The sequence below is a fragment of the Tamandua tetradactyla genome, chromosome 8 (assembly GCF_023851605.1).
Source record: "Tamandua tetradactyla isolate mTamTet1 chromosome 8, mTamTet1.pri, whole genome shotgun sequence".
NCBI classification, from domain to species: domain Eukaryota; kingdom Metazoa; phylum Chordata; class Mammalia; order Pilosa; family Myrmecophagidae; genus Tamandua; species Tamandua tetradactyla.
Genome location: NC_135334.1, coordinates 1,187,450 through 1,206,232, shown reverse-complemented (window position 1 = coordinate 1,206,232; position 18,783 = coordinate 1,187,450). Strand labels below are relative to the sequence as shown.

The 18,783-nt window shown below is 39.3% G+C and overlaps 1 long non-coding RNA gene across 1 annotated transcript; it reads left to right on the top strand.

The window, feature by feature from the left end:
• The first annotated feature begins 627 nt into the window (after positions 1-627).
• LOC143643140 (uncharacterized) lies at positions 628-18,567 on the top strand. Its single transcript, XR_013156143.1, has 4 exons — positions 628-778; positions 12,567-12,658; positions 16,258-16,436; positions 17,547-18,567. It is a non-coding gene; the product is annotated as an uncharacterized LOC143643140 (long non-coding RNA).
• The last annotated feature ends 216 nt before the right edge of the window (positions 18,568-18,783 follow it).

Sequence of the window (18,783 nt, the reverse complement as noted above, 5' to 3'; positions counted from 1 at the left end):
TCTGTCTGTCTGTGTTTCTGTGTCTCTTCTCCTGTTCTTATAAAGACCTAGTAATTGGGTTTAGGGCTCACTCTCATCTAGTTTGACCTCGCCTTGATTGCTTCTGCAAAGACCCTATTTCCAAGTTAGGGTGCACTGACAGGTACCACGGGTTGGGACTGCAATACTGATTTGTGGGGGACGCAATCTCAACCCTCCATAGGTGCCAAAGCAGCTCATGGGGCTACATCATAGCTCTGGGCCAGACACTATATGAACAAAGTGTGAGCCCTTCCATCCTGTGCTGTCATAAACTCCACATGCAGAGTTCACTGAGACAAAGGTGCCTCTTAGCTAAGGTCACAAAGCTGGTGCCCAGGGGTTCTGGAATAGGAGCACAGGCAGTCTGACTCCAGAAAGTCTTGAGCCTCTCCTGATGCTCCCCCTGGCTGTGCTACATGACTTTCATGCCCTTGCACCCCTCCTGAATTCTGAACCCTGAACTTTTCATCCTGGTTGACCCATTGGCATACAAACCCAGGGACACATGACCCTCATCTCCTGGTCTCAAGGAAGCCAGTCAGGTGCCAGGAGAAACAGGTTCAGTGAGTGTTACAAGGAATGATGTCACAAAGACCACACAGAAGGGGCTGGAAGCTGGGTCTTGGTGCCTGCCTCTCAGCTAAGCTGTCAGACCCTGCCACAGCTGCCTACAGGTGGCCAGGGGTTCTGTTCCCCATCCCTAGCCTTGTGGAGGCAAAAGGGGCAGAGACCCAGAAGATGCTCAGGGAGGAGGCAGGTAGAAGCTGATGTCAGATAGAGGGGTAATCTGGGAAAAGAAGGGAGGGGAGATGGGGAGGGATAGAGCGAAGAAGGAGGAAGGAGGAGGAGGGGTGAGGAGAGGGAGACGTCTGGGACAGGCAGATGCCTAGAGAAAGCAGGAAGCAAGACAGGGAGGGTCCATGCATGGGGTGGCAGCTCTCTACCACCCATACATTCTCATTCTGAAGTTCTGGGGTCTGGGGGACAATCACCCAACTGGCAAGAGCCTGTGTGCAGCTTCCTGCTCCCTCTGGGCATCACTGTAGGAGAGTGGAGGGAGTGGGAGCCCTAGGCATCTGCCTCGTCCTCTCTGTGGGATGATGACCCCAGAACCCCTTCTGTCTCAGGGAGTCTGTGTTGGTAATGATGAGCTGGATTGGGTTCACCAGGGGCCTTTGTTGAGGGCCCTGACCACTTAGTCCAGCCTTTCACTGTCCGCAAGGAGGCCGATGCTCCGTAAGCGCTGTAACCTCCCTTCCTGATTTATGTCCCAGACAGAGGGCGGTGCCTTGAGAGGGAGAGATTCCCGGTGATCCTAGCACAGCGGGTCCCCGCTGGAGAATGTCCGCATCTGTGTGTCCCACTCCCCACGTGTTCCAGTCCACCTGCACATGCAGGCTGAGGAGATGGGTACAGGCACCAAAGTCTGTGCCCATGTCTGTGCACACGTGGGCACATGTGTGCATGACTGCTGATGTCAACGGGCAAGACCTGCGCGTCTGTGTGTTTTCTTATGTGCCTGTGCACATACTGTATGCTTTCTTGTGTGCCCGTGCACGTGTCCTGTGTGCTTTCTCCTATGCCTGTGCATGCGGATGATCACGGGAGTCCACCGTTATTTCCATATGCCTGTTCTCCTCCATGCACCATCCGGGGCTCATCTCCTTTAGTCCCCCAACAACTTGACGCAGGGATTCTGTTCTCATGTTACAGATGAGGGACCCTGGCGTGCCTGAATGTTTGTCCCAGGTCTCGACAATGGCTGAACCTTGCGTGCACACATGCCCACTTCATCCATTGAACAACAGTCATGTCTGCATGTTCACACACCAAGGGGAACAGACAAAAAGAAGGGTTGTTAAACATTAACACATTGCCCAGATGACTTTCTCTGGTCTTGGACATGAAGCTTTTACATCTGCAGCAGCCTAGAACATAAATACAAAACAAACTTGGCCTCGATGATTGTCTACTTTCTCCCCTAGAGAGGGAATCCCCACTAAATAAATACCATCTTTGACTGGAGAGTTGGGGCGCCCCTTAAACACCTCCTCCTTTGAAATGTAACGATCGATTCCAGCGCCTTCTGACCCAGTAGAGCTGGAGTAATCAGGAAGAGCTATTCCCCTGTCTCGAGACTCTTTAAAGCTACTTCTCTCAGCACTTCTAATAGTTTTACTTGACCTGCCCAGATAGAAATTTAGCCTGGGAATTGAATTGTGGGTCTGTTCACTGAGAGCTGGAAGCTAGAAGCTGGAAGCTTTGTAATGTTTCCCCAGGTGAGGAAGCTCATGTACTTCTCTTTACTCCTAACTGTGTCCTCTTCATTTTGTATTTCTTTCAACTAGTAAAAGGATCTCCTATCATCTGGTGACTGCAAAGAGCAGAGATCTTCTGCCACGTGCTTTGAGGGCTAGGAAAAACCGCCACCAGCTGGAATAAGGCAGAAAATGGCACACGAGAAAAATGAAATACTCTTTCCAAGAGATGGGATGGCCCATTTTCTTCAGAAAATATGATAACATAGTACCCACATGTCTATACACATCACCTGTCCTTATGGGCCAGAGCTTGCATTTCAGAATCTCTAATGACAATTCGTGCCCTTGATATGAGAAGGTCCGACTGAGAACAGAAAAGCAGGAGCTTTGAAGCCAGAATCAGGGCTATGAACGTTTGCCTTATAGGTAGTGATTTACAATAGATCCCTTACACTAACTTTTTTTTTTTTTATTTTTTTTTATTTATTTTTATTTTATTTTTTATTAATGGAAAAAAAAAAAAAGAAATTAACACAACATTTAGAAATCATACCATTCTACATATGCACTCAGTAATTCTTAACATCATCACATAGATGCATGATCATTGTTTCTTAGTACATTTGCATCGGTTTAGAGGAACTAGCAACACAACAGAAAAAGATATAAAATGTTAATATAAAGAAAAGAAATAAAAGTAGTAGTAATAGTAAAAAGCAACAACAACAAACAAACCAACAAGCAAACAAAAACAAAAAAAACCCTATAGCTCAGATGCAGCTTCATTCAGTATTTTAACATGATTACTTTACAATTAGGTATTATTGTGCTGTCCATTTTTGAGTTTTTGTATCTAGTTCTGTTGCACAGTCTGTATCCCTTCAGCTTCAATTACCCATTGTCTTACCCTGTTTCTAACTCCTGCTGAACTCTGTTACCAATGACATATTTCAAGTTTATTCTCGAATGTCCGTTCACATCAGTGGGACCATACAGTATTTGTCCTTTAGTTTTTGGCTGGATTCACTCAGCATAATATTCTCTAGGTCCATCCATGTTATTACATGGTTCATAAGTTTATCTTGTCTTAAAGCTGCATAATATTCCATCTTATGTATATACCACAGTTTGTTTAGCCACTCTTCTGTTGATGGAGATTTTGGCTGTTTCCATCTCTTTGCAATTGTAAATAACGCTGCTATAAACATTGGTGTGCAAATGTCCGTTTGTGTCTTTGCCCTTAAGTCCTTTGAGTAGATACCTAGCAATGGTATTGCTGGGTCGTATGGCAATTCTATATTCAGCTTTTTGAGGAACCGCCAAACTGCCTTCCACAGTGGTTGCACCCTTTGACATTCCCACCAACAGTGGATAAGTGTGCCTCTTTCTCCGCATCCTCTCCAGCACTTGTCATTTTCTGTTTTGTTGATAATGGCCATTCTGGTGGGTGTGAGATGATATCTCATTGTGGTTTTGATTTGCATTTCTCTAATGGCCAGGGACATTGAGCATCTCTTCATGTGCCTCTTGGCCATCCGTATTTCTTCTTCTGGTAGGTGTCTGTTTAAGTCTTTTTCCCATTTTGTAATTGGGTTGGCTGTCTTTTTGCTGTTGAGTTGAATAATCTCTTTATAAATTCTGGATACTAGACCTTTATCTGATATGTCGTTTCCAAATATTGTCTCCCATTGTGTAGGCTGTCTTTCTACTTTCTTGATGAAGTTCTCTGATGCACAAAAGTGTTTAATTTTGAGGAGCTCCCATTTATTTATTTCCTTCTTCAGTGTTCTTGCTTTAGGTTTAAGGTCCATAAAACCACCTCCAGTTGTAAGATCCATAAGATATCTCCCAACATTTTCCTCTATCTGTTTTATGGTCTTAGACCTAATGTTTAGATCTTTGATCCATTTTGAGTTAACTTTTGTATAGGGTGTGAGAGATGGGTCTTTTTTCATTCTTTTGCATATGGATATCCAGTTCTCTAGGCACCATTTATTGAAGAGACTGCTCTGTCCCAGGTGAGTTGGCTTGACTGCCTTATCAAAGATCAAATGTCCATAGATGAGAGGGTCTATATCTGAGCACTCTATTCGATTCCATTGGTCGATATATCTATCTTTATGCCAATACCATGCTGTTTTGACCACTGTGGCTTCATAGTATGCCTTAAAGTCAGGCAGCGCGAGACCTCCAGCTTCGTTTTTTTTCCTCAAGATGTTTTTAGCAATTCGGGGCACCCTGCCCTTCCAGATAAATTTGCTTATTGGTTTTTCTATTTCTGAAAAATAAGTTGTTGGGATTTTGATTGGTATTGCATTGAATCTGTAAATCAATTTAGGTAGGATTGACATCTTAACTATATTTAGTCTTCCAATCCATGAACACGGTATGCCCTTCCATCTATTTAGGTCTTCTGTGATTTCTTTTAACAGTTTTTTGTAGTTTTCTTTATATAGGTTTTTTGTCTCTTTGGTTAAATTTATTCCTAGGTATTTTATTGTTTTAGTTGCGATTGTAAATGGGATTCATTTCTTGATTTCCGCCTCAGCTTGTTCATTACTAGTGTATAGAAAAGCTACAGATTTTTGAATGTTGATCTTGTAGCCTGCTACTTTGCTGTACTCATTTATTAGCTCTATTAATTTTGTTGTGGATTTTTCTGTACACTAACTTTTTAAAATGTCAGTACCTCCCCAGTTCACATTGTTTCTACCTAATTTTACCTAAATCTTGAAATTAGAATCATAGTTTGAGATGAAAGAGACTCTTGTGTCTGAACCTGGCCAAATCCACTCCCTGGCATTCCATCTGGGAGGTGAGTGTGGGCCACCAGGGAGCCCCGATTCCAGGGGCCCAGCCCTCCTCTGCTTCTGGAGGCTGAGGCCAGCCCTGCACATGCACTGCGCCCTGCGCACTCAGGGAAACCCTTACTAAGCAGTGGAGGCTGGCGCTCCTAATGAAACCATAGAGACGGTAACACCAAGCTCTACTACACCCTCCCAGGCAGAAGGAAGCCTGTTACATTTTCAGGAGGAAGTGTTACCTAGCATGTCCCATTTCCATTTCAGAATGAGGGTGGTGTGTGTTTTGTTAAACTATCCGACCGTTCCTTCTGGGACCATGTAAACCCATCTCCCTTCACGCGGAACTCTGCAAAGAAAGAGCCACATTGTTTGGTTCTTTCCTAGCCTATGTTCACATTTCCCTCCAATGGATTCTTGCCTGTTACTTTTACATTTTAGGTGCTGCTGCTTAAATCAGCTTTATTGAGATAAGATTTGCATTCATTAAGATGTGTGGATCTTAAGGGAGTTTAGACCAATGAGTATAGTGTGTAACAGCTAGCACACAATCCACACAGAACATTTCCCTTTTGTCCCTTTTAATCAGTCGCCTCCCCCCAACCCTACATCCTGGTAGCCCTGCATCTGTTTCTGTCACTATGTTGTCACCTTTTCTAGAATTTCATGCAAGCGGGCTCATACAGCATATAGTTTTTTGTGTCTGTCTTCTTTATCTAGTACAATGCTTCTGAGTTCACCCATGTTGTCGAATGTACCAGTAGTTCGTCCTTTTTAATTGCTGAGTAGTATTCCATTGCATAAATGCACCATAACTCATTTATTTATAACTCATAACTCAGAAAAAGAACCATACTTTTTTTCAGTTCTTGGCTACAGCAGATAAAGCTATTGTGAACATTCCAGAAGAGATCTTCTTGTGGATAAATGTTTAGTTCCTGTTAGATGAATACTTAGGAGTGGGGTTGCTGGGATCATAGGATAGTGTATGTTTAAAGTTATAGAAAATTGCCAGTTTTCCAAAGTGCCTGTACCATTTTGCACTCGAGCCAGTAATGTACAAGAGTTCCATCCTTCCCCAAATACAGAATTGCCGCTCTTAAATTTTAGCCATTCTGGTGGCCGTGTAGGGATTTCTCATTGGTAGCTTTAACTTGCATTCCCCTTGTGACTAATGATATTGAGCTTCTCTATATATGCTTGTCATTTATATACATATTCACTTATATGTATTCTTTATATACATTCAAATATTTTGCTCACTTTATTGTGTTGTTTTTGTCCTTAGTTCTGAGTTGTAAGAGTTCTTTACATATTCTGAAATCTAGTATGTGTTTGGCAAATATTTTTTCCCAGGCTGTGGCTTGCTGTTTTTTTTTTCTTAGAAATGTGTTTTGAGGAACACAAGTTTAATTTTGATGAAGTCCACTTCTATTAAAATTTTATTTACGGTTCATATTTTTGCGTCATACTTGAGAAATCTTTGCCTAAGACAATATTACAAAAATTTCTGTGACAAGTTTTAGAAGGTTAGCTCTTATATTTAGGTCTATGACTTCATTTTGACTTATTTTTTTTTGTCTACACTGTAGAATAAGGGTAGTTTATTTATTTATTCATATAGGTATCCCATTTTCGACCACTATTTGTGAAAAGACTATCCTTTTCCCATTGAATTACCATGAAGCCTTGTAGAAATTAACTGACTATATATGTATGGATCTATTCTGGACTATAATCTGTTTCATTAATCAATATTGCACTGTCTTGATTATTATAGCTTTATGGTTAGTCTTGAAATCAGGTAGTAAATGGTTTCATTTTTACTTTTCTTTTCCAGGATTGTGCTTGGTTATTTTGAGTCTTTGCATTTTCATATAAATTTTTAAGAGCTTTTTTGAGATATAATTCACATATCATAAATCTCACCAATTGAAAGTGTACAATTCAGTGGTTTTTGACATATTCGTAAAGTTGTGCAACCATCCCCACAACCACCTTTTAGCAATCACTCCTCAGTCCTCTCTCCTTACAGCCCCTGGCAACCACTGAGTTGGTTTCTGTCACTGTGGATTTGCCTGTTCTGCAAATTCCAAGAAAATGGAACCATGAAATTGTGGCTGTTTCTGACTAGCTTCTCTCACTTAGCATAAAGTTTCCAAGCTTCATCTAAGTTGTAGCATAAATGAATACATTTCCTTTTAATTGCTGAATAATATTCCGTTATATTTATCCATGGATGATCATTTGGATTGTTTCCACTTGCTGGCTATCATGAATAATAGTATATGAATATTTATGTACACATTATAAATTTTTTTTTTTGCATGGGCAGACACCGGGAACCCGAGTCTCCAACACGGCAGGCAAAAACTCTGCCACTGCACCACCATTGCCCACACTATAAATTCTTTTATAACATGTATATACCCAGGAGTGAAATTGTTGGGTCCACTGGTCACCCTATGCTTAAGTTTTTGAGGAACTGCCAAACTGTTTTCCAAAGAGGCTGTTTTGTTTCATGTTTCCCACCAGTATACGTGGATTATAACTTCTCCACAGCCTCCCAACACTTGCTATTTTCTATTTTTCTTTTCTTTATTATAGCCATCTAAGTGGATGTCAAATGGTATTTCATTATGGTTTTATCTTGTATTTCCTTACAAGATGTTGAGCATCTTTACGTGTATTTATAGACCATCTGTATATCTTTGGTGAAATGTCTATTCAGGTCCTTTACCCATTTCTAAATTGGATTATTTGTTTTTTATTATTGTTACAAACAAATTCCTTCTGAGATATATGATTTGCAAATATTTTCTCCCATTCTGTGGGTTGACTTTTCACTTTCCTGTAGTAAAGAGCTTTTAATTTAGATGAAGTTTAACTTATCTATTTTTTTTCTTTTGCATTTATACTTTTGGTGGCCTATATAAGAAAGCATTTCTTAATCCAAGGTCACAAATATTTATTCCTATATTTTCTTCTAAGACTTTTGTAAATTTAATTTTTAAGTCTGTGATCTGCTTTGATTTAGTTTTTGCTCATGGTATAGGTTAGGGGTCCTGCATATTATTTATTTATTTTTTTTGCATGTAGATAGCCAGTTCTCTCTTTCATCATTTGTGGAAAAGGCTATTCTTTCCCTTTTCCCTTATCTTGGCAACACGGTAGAAAATTAATTGATCATAAATGTAAGGCTTATTTCTGGCTCTCAATTCTATCACATTTACCCATTTATCTAACCTTATGCCAGTAACACACTGTCCTTATTACCATAACTTTATAGTTTTGAAAATGTGAAGTGCTAGTACTCAAATTTTATTTTTTTCTTTTCAAGATTGTTTTGATTAGTCTGATTTCCATGTGAATTTTCATATCAGGTTTTCAGTTTCTTCAAAAAAAAAATGTGATAGGATTTTTTGGGGGGTGCATGGTCCGGGAATTGGACCTGGGTCTCCCACATGGACGACGGGCGTTCTAACCTCTGAACTACCTGTATGCCCTTTGATAGGATTTTGATAGAGGTTACATTGAAAATGTAGATCAACTTGGAGAGTATTGTTATATTAAGTACTATGATCCATAAACATGGTATGCTTTTCCATTTATTTAAGTGCTTTCTTTCTTTATTTTAGTAATGTCTTGTAATTTTCAAACTACAAGTCTTGCACTTTTTTGGTTAAATCTATCCTTAGCTATTCTATTCATTTTGATGCTATTATCGATGGAAGTGTTTTGTTAATTTCAGTTTTAGATTGTTCATTGCTAATTTATGGAAATAAAATTTGTTTTTCTATGTTGATTTTGTATCTTGTAAACTTGATGAACTCATTTATTAATTCTAGTAGTCTTTGGATGAATTACTTAGAATTTTCTATATATTAAACCATGCCATCTGAAAATAGGCATAGTTTGACTTCTAACTTTCCAATATAGATGCATTTTATTTCTTTTTCTTGCCTACTTCTCTTGGCTAGAACTTCTAGGACAATAGTCAATAGAAGTGCTCCAGTGGACATCCTTGTCTTTTTCCTGATCTTAGAGGGAAAACATTTGAATCTTTTGTAAATGCATATTAATTTTTTGTATATACTCTTTATTGGGATGAAGAAGTTCCCTTTTATTCTTCATTTTCTAGAGAGTTTTTGAAAATGTGGGATTTTGTCAAATGCTTTTTATGCATCTGTTGAGATAATCATGTGAGTTTTGCTCTTTATTCTATTGATATACTGTATTACATTGATTAATTTTCAAATGTTAAATCCACTTTGCATTCATGGGGCAAATTCTGTTTTGTCATGGTGTATAATATTTTATAATGTTGCTAAATTTTATTTACTTGTATTTTGTTGAAGATACTTGTGACTATGTTCATAAGAGACATTTGCTGGTAGTTTTCTATTTATTTATGGATTATATTTTCCTATCTCTTTATATATTTAGTAATTCTTTATTGTATGTTGATGACTGTAAATATAATATAATAAATGTCTGGATTTTATTATCTTTAAAAAATGTTAGGCTATAAAACTTATGGGCAGTCAAGTTCTGAATAGGTCAATTTGATCTTTTCGAGGCCTGCCTTTAGGTTTTACTCAGGAAGATCTACAGTAATGCTAACTCCAGGGAAAGTACTTTATCCCTAGCTCAAATAACCTCTCCAGGATGATCACTGAATACCTTGTTGTTTACTTAAAGCACTTTATTCTAGATGGTCGTAATTGTACATCTTCCTAACCCATATGAGCCCTAGGAATTTTCAGCATACAGCTACATGGCCACTGTCTGCAAGTTTTGCTGTAATGAACTCTACACATGCACATCCTAATATTTAGCAAAGTCTCAAGGAATCCTTATACAAATTTATGGAGCTCTTATATCTGTACAGGTGCCCCCAAACTCTGTTCTCTATCTTCTCAACTCAGTGTGGCCACCAGACTCTGTTTAGATTTTCCTACCCTCAGCTAGATCTGGAAATTGCTTCCCGAAAGAGTACTAAGGCTCATCTATTTGTTTCCATTCTGTCAGGATCACAGGTCTTCAGTAACTGTTGCCTAATGTTTGAAAGCAGTTGTTTCATATAGTTTGTCCACTTTTCCAGTTGTTTATGATCTTATTACTCCATCACTGTCAGAAAATGGAATTGGGTGATGTTTCCTTAAATATTGTCCTGAGTAAGGATAGTAAAGATGCAGCTTTGGAAGGTAAAAATAATTTTGACTACTCCAGGGGTGCGTTCTCCTATATTTTAGGCCTGACAGTGTTGTTTCTGAGAATGGGGTGGATTTGATATTCAATACTATTCATTCCAACACTGAATTTGTCTCTGGTTCTTCCTTGGAAAAATTAAAATTGAGTTTGTTGCCTAAGGAATGAGTATGGCAGAGACAGCAAAAGAGATGGTGGCTTACATATGTTCTCAAAGCATTTTGAAAATGGGTTTCCTTATTTCTTTATTGGTAGCCCACATTCAACTAGTAATAATTAAATGAGTAGATGAACACACAAGTCACTGAATGAATAAATGTGCTATGAGCTTAAAATCAAAGAACCTTCTCACCTTAGAGAGTTATAGACACTACCATGCAAGTAGTTTGGGATTGAAATTTCACTACTGATGACACTCTAAATAATTCATTTTGTCCTTTCTAATTATTTGGGAGGTTAAGCAACTTTCTCAAGGCCCCATTATGATTAGTGAAAAATTCAGGATCTAATGCCAAGTCTCCTGAATTCCATTTCATTGCTCCTTCCAATACACCCGCTCGTAAGTGTCTCTTGGATCACAACCAGAACTTACAGTCTCAGGGGAGAGAAAAATGCTCTGGAGATAAAGATGTCATGGATTCAGGGTTTGATCTTTCTTGGTTCAGGTGCTGTCATGGTTCCATGAGGAATGCTTCTCTCCTCACCACTTCTCATGCCCTGATGAAGTCAAATCATCATTACAAAGAGAAATCATTCATAATGACCCCTTCTGTATTCCACATGAGCCCTTTCCTTGCCCCTGTGTCTTTATTTCTACTTCTGTAATATGGATTTATGTTCCTTTTCTGTCTTGAACAGGAAAAATGAGGGTCATTGCTGCCAACAACCTCCCCCCTCTCGGCTTTCACAGGCAAGGGTGCGATACATCCTACTGGGTGAGGGATGATAAATTGCACACTAAATGGGTCGTATGGGAGACAGAATTTATTTTACTCAGGATAATTTATTGCTCATGCTAACTTTTTATTCTCTTAGAGGTATTTGGCTCCAGTTTCACTCAGCATCTCCAAATAAGAAACATCTAGCCAGATGGCTAGGACTGAAATTCAAAATAGAAATTTGTATATAAGATTCTCATCCCAGATTTCTACTGTCCTCTCTGCTCTGAGGGTTGGAATGAGCCTCCTTAAGTTACCAGTCCAGAGCCTGGCCTCACCCAGAATGCCTGGGAACCATCTCAGACCCGGTCCCCACCTTTGGAAAGTGCTGGGTCATGTGTTTCCCTTTTCACACCTTAGGTGTAGGGGTGGGACTTCCATGTAGGGCAGCCTGGAGTTGACCACCAATAAAAGGGGAAGGGAGCCTCTCTGAGGATGAATCTCATAAAAAGTAAATGTCTTTAGGGATTGTTCCAGGGTTATCCTTCATCACCAGCTAACATATAAGCTATCACTATGATGTCATGCATAGGGAAGGCGAACCAGGTAGATGGGATGTAACTGGGTGGGACTAGCTTATTGGAACCCCAGGCAAGAAGAAAGGAATTATAGAGATGTCAGAGAGCTGTGCTCTCCCTCTCATAATTTATAATTCTGTTTAGAGTCTGCCCTGGGGCTATGAATGTTTTTACTGGAAACCCAATTTGTGTCCTTCAATATTGTTGGATTCAACGCTTAGGCCTGGTAGAGCTTTGACCTACGCTGTAAATCTCTTGTCCATTCTTTAAAGCCTTGTTAGAAGAATTCAGATTCCTTTAGGATCCTGTTCTAGAATCTAATGCCTTCTTCTCTTTGGAAGGTTTTTATTTTATTTATTTACTTTTTTGATCTGACTTAATGGTGACTTGGTTCATTTCTTCTACAAATGGCCACAGAAATGGTTATGAAATAGTTTAACCTCTCTGTGCTTGTAACTTAACTTCACTGTGCTTATGGTTTGAGTTTTAAAGTCAACACACCAGGGTTTGAATTCTTGCATTGTTATGTATATCTGTCGATCTGTTAGTTGTATTGCAACCAGCAGTTTATAAAATAGAGATATAGGTATAATGAAATAGAGAATTAATTTATAGTTCTCTACAGCAAGGAATGCAGACGGGACCCAGGGCATTTCACAATACATAGAAGGTTTTTCCCGTGCAGAGTTATGGGTGGGCGGGGCACACAGGTTTCCCGGGAGCTGAGGTGCAGTTTGCCAGAAAGATGACTGGACCCTCCTGCTTGGTCCCCAGTATCCATTCCACTGCCCTGACTGCTCGGACTTGCTCTTCCAGATCCTGGCCTGTTTCACCTGGAGGACACCTGGATGTCCCCCATCACAGGCCCCTGCAAGAGCAGTGACAAGGGATCATAAGGAAGGAGGCAGGTGAGGCTGCGGGTACTTGAACACTCTCCCTCATTTTGGGCAATAGCTGGGGCTGACTGTCAACTTCCCTCCACTGACAGCTCTCCACACTGTTTTCTCTCCAAGGTCCCAGTGCCTACTCCATTCCTTTGCCCCTTTGGGCCCAGGTGTGTGTGTGTTGGGTGGGGAGGGGGTGTCCTGCTAGTACTAGCTCTGGAGAAGGTGATTATTTTTAGTACTTTCCATGCAACTCTGTTTTCACCTGTATAAATAGTCCATTGATTACCAGTTTGTGTGTCCCTGGCTCTAGTTTTTGGCTGGATACAACTGATACCTCAAAAAATGACTCCTTTTTCTAGGAGTTGGTTAATGGCATAGCAGAAGGCCTGAAAGACTCTGTAGCTAGAAAGAGGGTTATTGGCAGGTGAGAGGAAAGAAGGAAGTTTGTGGTGTCAGTCCAAATACTTGGTTCCCGGCTACTTTTCCTTTCCTTCCTCCCACGTATCCCCAGTGAAATTTAGAGACTTTATAAGCAAGGACAATCTTAGAAAGCAAACCAGTCTTCCAAGGACTGTCTGAGTGAGTGTGGGCTTGGGGAGGTGGGGATTTGTGGTCATAACAAAAGTAGGTTCTTTTCTGAGGATCCAACAGAAGAAGTACTATATAGTGTAGTGATGAAAGGAGCAGGCTTTACAGTCAGGCTCCCTGATTTGAATTCTAGCTCTTTTACTTACAAATTCTGTGACCTTGAACAAGTGACTCAACTTAGGCATTGTTCTAATAACTAAGCCTTGAGGAAATGAGAATAAATCTTTCTGAAAGAACTTTGAGAAGATGCCAGCAGCTACAACTTAGATTTTAATGTCCTGTAAACCTATCATAAAAAGATGCAGGGTAGGAAGAAAAAAATGAAAGACTATTTATGTGTAAAAATAAGTGGCAAGTTATCTCTAAGAACCTCAGAATGTGAACAGGTAGGAAGGAGTCAACTGGTTCTAGTCTTCCGTGGTATCAGCATTGTTGAGATGAAACAGAGGGAAGCACAAGCGTGTTTGGTGGACCTAAGAACAGAATCCCGAAATAGAAAAACTAGAAACACTGTTAGACACAGTTGCCCAACTTGATGAAAGCTGGTGGAACTGGGAGCAATGGGGCTAGCTCCAACACACAAGGGATTGCAAGGGGACCTCTCCAGTGTCTGAAGGGACTGAGAAATCTGTGCCTGAGGAACTCCAAAAATAGCCATCCCCCCCAAGACCAAACGCCTCCCTGAGCAAATACTCTGCTGGGAAGAGACATCGAACCCTGCAGGACAGGGCCACGAGGGGCAAAGAAATGGACAGTCCAGAAAACTGAGGGGAGGGGGAAGAACTAGGGGACCATAGAAATTTCTGAACTTTATTTTGCCACTTGACAAAACAACAGAATAGGGAACTTTAGACGTGAAGCTAGAAAAACTCTCCTGATCTAAAAAAATCTAAAAACCCAGGAAAGCGAACGTCATATAAAAATGAGCAAAAGAAAAGGATAATGGTTGACTACCATGCAGTGAGAATAAAGGACAGAATAATATCCTTACAGACAAAGAAAGAATGTCAGAAATGCATGTCCACAAAACAGATGAAAACTATAACTTAATATTTCAGAACAAACTCTGAATACTTAAGAAAATTTCATAAAATATGAACAATCAAAATAAAATAAAAGCTCAGAGAGGAGGTGACATAAATGAGTAAAAAGTTAGGAATAAAAAAAACAAATTAAAAAGTGAAGACTAAACTAGAAGGAATCTAACAGAAAATTAATCCAGCAGAGTATGTCTGAAGATAAATAAAGGGTAATAGGAGGGGAAGTGAATCTTTAATCTTTAATTCACTCCACAAACAAACTAAGCTTCAGTTTGATTGTAGATCATTGTGAAAAGTAAAATAATAAACTTTTAGAGAGTAACATAGGAGAAAGCTTCATAAGCTTGGTTAGGTCAGCATGAAGCACAAAGCAAATGACTGACAAATTGGAAATTAAAATGAAGACTTCCTATTTACTAAAAGAGACCATTACAAGAGTGAAAAGGCAGACCAAGGTATATGAGAAAATATTTATATTGCATATATTGAACAAAGGACTGGTATGCAGAATATGTACAGAAATTTTTTATCAATCCAAAAAAGATGGAAACCTCAATAGAAAAGTGGAAAAGATACTCAAATATGTATTTCATAAAACAGGATGTCTCAATGGACAATATGTATATATGGAAAGTGCTCAAGCTAGTTGACCATCAGGGAAATGCGAATAAAAGTCACGATAAGGTGACACCCACTGTAATGGTTGAAATAAAAAATGCTGGCAACATCTAATATCAGAGAACACCTAGAACAACTGGGAAATGTGTCCTTGCTGATTGGAGTGTGGATTGGTGGAACCATTTGGATGACTGGTCAATGACTTCTACTAAAGTTGAAAATATGCATGCCCTCTGGTGATCCAGCAATTTCATACCTTGGGAATATACCCGTCACACATGCATCATGCATCAAAACCAACCATCTACGAGGCTGAATGTGACAGCATTATTATTAATAGCTCCAAAGTGGAAACAATTCAAATGTTCATCAACAGTAGAATGGTTTAAAAATTGTGGTAGATTTGTGTAAAGGAGCAGTATACAGCAATGAAAGCAAACTATTGCTATATGCAAAAACAAGGATGAGCTTTACAATCAAAGTGCTGAGCAAAAAAAGCCAGTCCATATGATTCTATTTCAACATCAAAACAGCTCAGACTAATTCATTGTATTAGACGTCAGGTAGTGTTACCTTTGGGGAGAATGGGAGCAGCGACTGGAAGAAGATGGGAAGGGCAGGGTGCTTGGGTGGAACCATTAACGCTCTGTTTCTTGGGTAGGTTAACTTTGTGAAATCCATCAAAAGTACATCAATTATTTGTGCATTTTTATGTCTGTACACCATTTTTCAATTTGAAAGTTTATTTTACAATCATGAATATTAAAATATATTTACATTTCCATGAAACATATAATCATTTACTGTACGGATGATTTGGATATTTAATAGAATATACTATCTAGAAAGGCTACACGAAAAATTTTGTTGTTGTTGATTTGTTTCTCTACTCATGAAGAACTGGGTACTTATTTACTAATTAATTTATTTCAAAACAGATTCTTCTGCATATTAAGATTCTCTGCTGTTCAATGTAGACTAGCAAATGGGTATTGCCTTTTTCAAAACTAAACCCAAACAACTCTATTAGTATTCTATTATTGGCTTTCATTAGAATTTAAACGTGCATTAGGTAGGTATCCATTAAGAAACCTTTTAGATGAATTTTTCAAGGTGTGAATTGATCCCTCAGGGGCATTTGAAGTTCACTTTTCCTCTGTAACTCCTTTGAAGCTCTGATTGGATTCAACAAAGAAGCAACAATTTATGAAAGTTGAGTCCCTGCTCTAATTGATTGGATGCATTATCTTAGTGAGTATGCTGAAAATGGGATTGACTAGAAAACATTGGCAAAGTTTTCTTGTTTCTAGACTGATAAATGTCCTTCACTCTGTGGAATATTTCCTCAGGACTGTTGGGTACATTCTATTTTAGGGATGGTCACTGGATCATGCAATAGTCAACAGTTTTAAGTGACCTTGGAAGCTGATACTCCACTGCGGACAGTGTATACATGTAACATAAGAGAAAGAAGCCTCAAGACTGCAGGCAGATTTCTCTCAAGTGCTGACACTACATATAGATGTCAGAAGTGATGTAGGATATGGAGCTGGGTAAGTGTCACAGTTTTTACTGAGCTCCTTTGAATTTTATACCTAAAAGCATTAATACTATATTCCTATCCCAAAAGTGAGAGAAATAAATTAAAGCTATCCAGTCATCAATAAACACTGGGTGTCCTCACCCATGAGCCAGATCTTTCGCTAGGTGCTGGGGATTCTCAAATGAACAAATCTGCTCCACAAAATGAGTTTTACAGGAAGACAGAGAAAATCTTCACAAAATGAATTCTTAATCCTTCAGGAATGACAGACAAGCAACTATTAGATTGAGGTTCCATAGAGTGAAGGCTACCACTGTGCTAAAGCTAGTTCAGATACTGATTTAGTGGAGCCTGACATGCTCAAACATGCTATCAGCAATGCAAACTTACACCTTCTACTAGGGTAGTGAGGGAAGTAGCACACTACGCTACTGGAAACACTTTTTTACATCCCTGATAGCTTGGGAATTTGCCCAGCTGAATCATGGATCACGTGCTCTCCGTCAGAGCCACTGACACAAGCTGCACTCTCCTAAAGTTTCCCTAACAAACTTGAGTTGGGTGCTCAGTATGCCAGGCACTGTTAAATAAGCATACAGCTGAGAGAAAGACAGACAGATAGATAGATAGATGGAGAGAGAGAAGAGAATCTGTAACAGAATCGGTATGTATACGTGTGTGTGTGTAAATATTTATAACAAAATTCTTTAATTCTGGAAATTTTTATGCGAATTCTAGATTTTCTATGTTCACAATAATGTTGTTCATAAGTAAAGGATTTCTTCCCAATCCTTATGCATTTTATTTATTTGTTTTTTTGTCTTACTGCCCTGGCTAAAACCAGGGCTACAACCTCTAGTACAATGTTGAGTAGAAGCAATAAAAGTAGACATTTTTTCTGTTCATTCAATTATTCCCTGTAAGTATGATATTGGCTTTTGGGTTTTGATCTACAAGAAGAGCAATTTTATATGGTTTTATATAATAGATAAAATTTATAAAATTAATTATGTTCCCTTATATTCTTAATGTACTAAGATTTTTTTCATCATGAATAAAGTTTATCAAATGGCTTTTAATACATTTATTAAGATTACTATATAACTTTCCTTCTCTTTAGGTTAATTTCTTGAATCAGATTGACACCATCCTACTTAAAAATGGAAGTCTGCTATGGAGTTTTGAATCAGTCTTTTCTAAGTTATTTTCAAATTCATTCTCTGTTCCAAATTTCCCCTATCTTTGAGAAAGAGAGGACTTTTTCATTTGGAGGAGAAAGAAGGATGCTATAAAATTTAAGCCTCATATTTTATTGCTTGGGCATTGTCTCTTCCAGCTCTGAATGTCTCTGTGGTTCTGTGTGATATGTGAAGTGCTACAAGTAGGATTTGTCCTTTTCCTTCGAGCACCTTCTTATATTTGTATAGCATTTTACTACCCTATTAAGCAAACTTAAATTGTCTTAAAAACCCAGAACAACACTTAAGAGTTGTTTTACCAGGGGTGAAGTCATCAAGGGGGTGGCATAAAATGTCTTGTGAACATTCCCTCCAAGAAGCAGCAAAATAAAAAGGTAAATTCAATTCTCTAAGAAGCCTGGAGGACAACTGAGACTAGAGAACAATTTAATGGGAGCTGAATCAGAGAAAAGAACACAGAAAACCACAATGAAAAAGACCTAAAAATGGCAGGAAAGCAATGGGACAAATTTACCAGTCCAGGCCCTTCCCCCATGCTTAGATTCATTCAGCAGTTTGTGCCACTCCTGGTGGTGGCTACTGGGCTTGAGTGCATTCCAATGTGGCTCTCTGAGGCTAAATTTTCCCACAATTGTGCTTTAGCACACCACACACATATTCCCAGTCCAGGTCCCTAGGGCCTGATTACTGGTGAACCTAAATAAAAATACTCAGGATCTTTGTACTTAGACTCCACCTGACTCCATGGAAGACAGACTTGGGCATGGATCTGGGTTCCTGGCCCAGAAATACCAGAGGCAAAAAGCTGCATGGAGTTTGGAGAGTTGAACCACTGAATGGAAGTGTGGACCAACAGCTGAAAGCTGGAGTGAAAAGACAAATTATTTTGTGGGAGTGGAGCTGAGATGACAATAGCTGCCAGGAAAGAAAAACTGTCTACAAAGAGCCCAGGCCAGGATCCAGGAGGAGGAGCTGGGGAGAGGAAATCCTCTCCTAGCATGTAATCATTCGTCATACTAGTGAATTCCTGAAAGCTACTGTGCATGCCCAGGGCAAAATGTACACTGAGAGACTAAGAAGAACTGAAAGGTTAACCCACAAATATTATTGAAGAAGAAACGTAACATACAATCAACCTACACTAAAACTGTGAGTAAG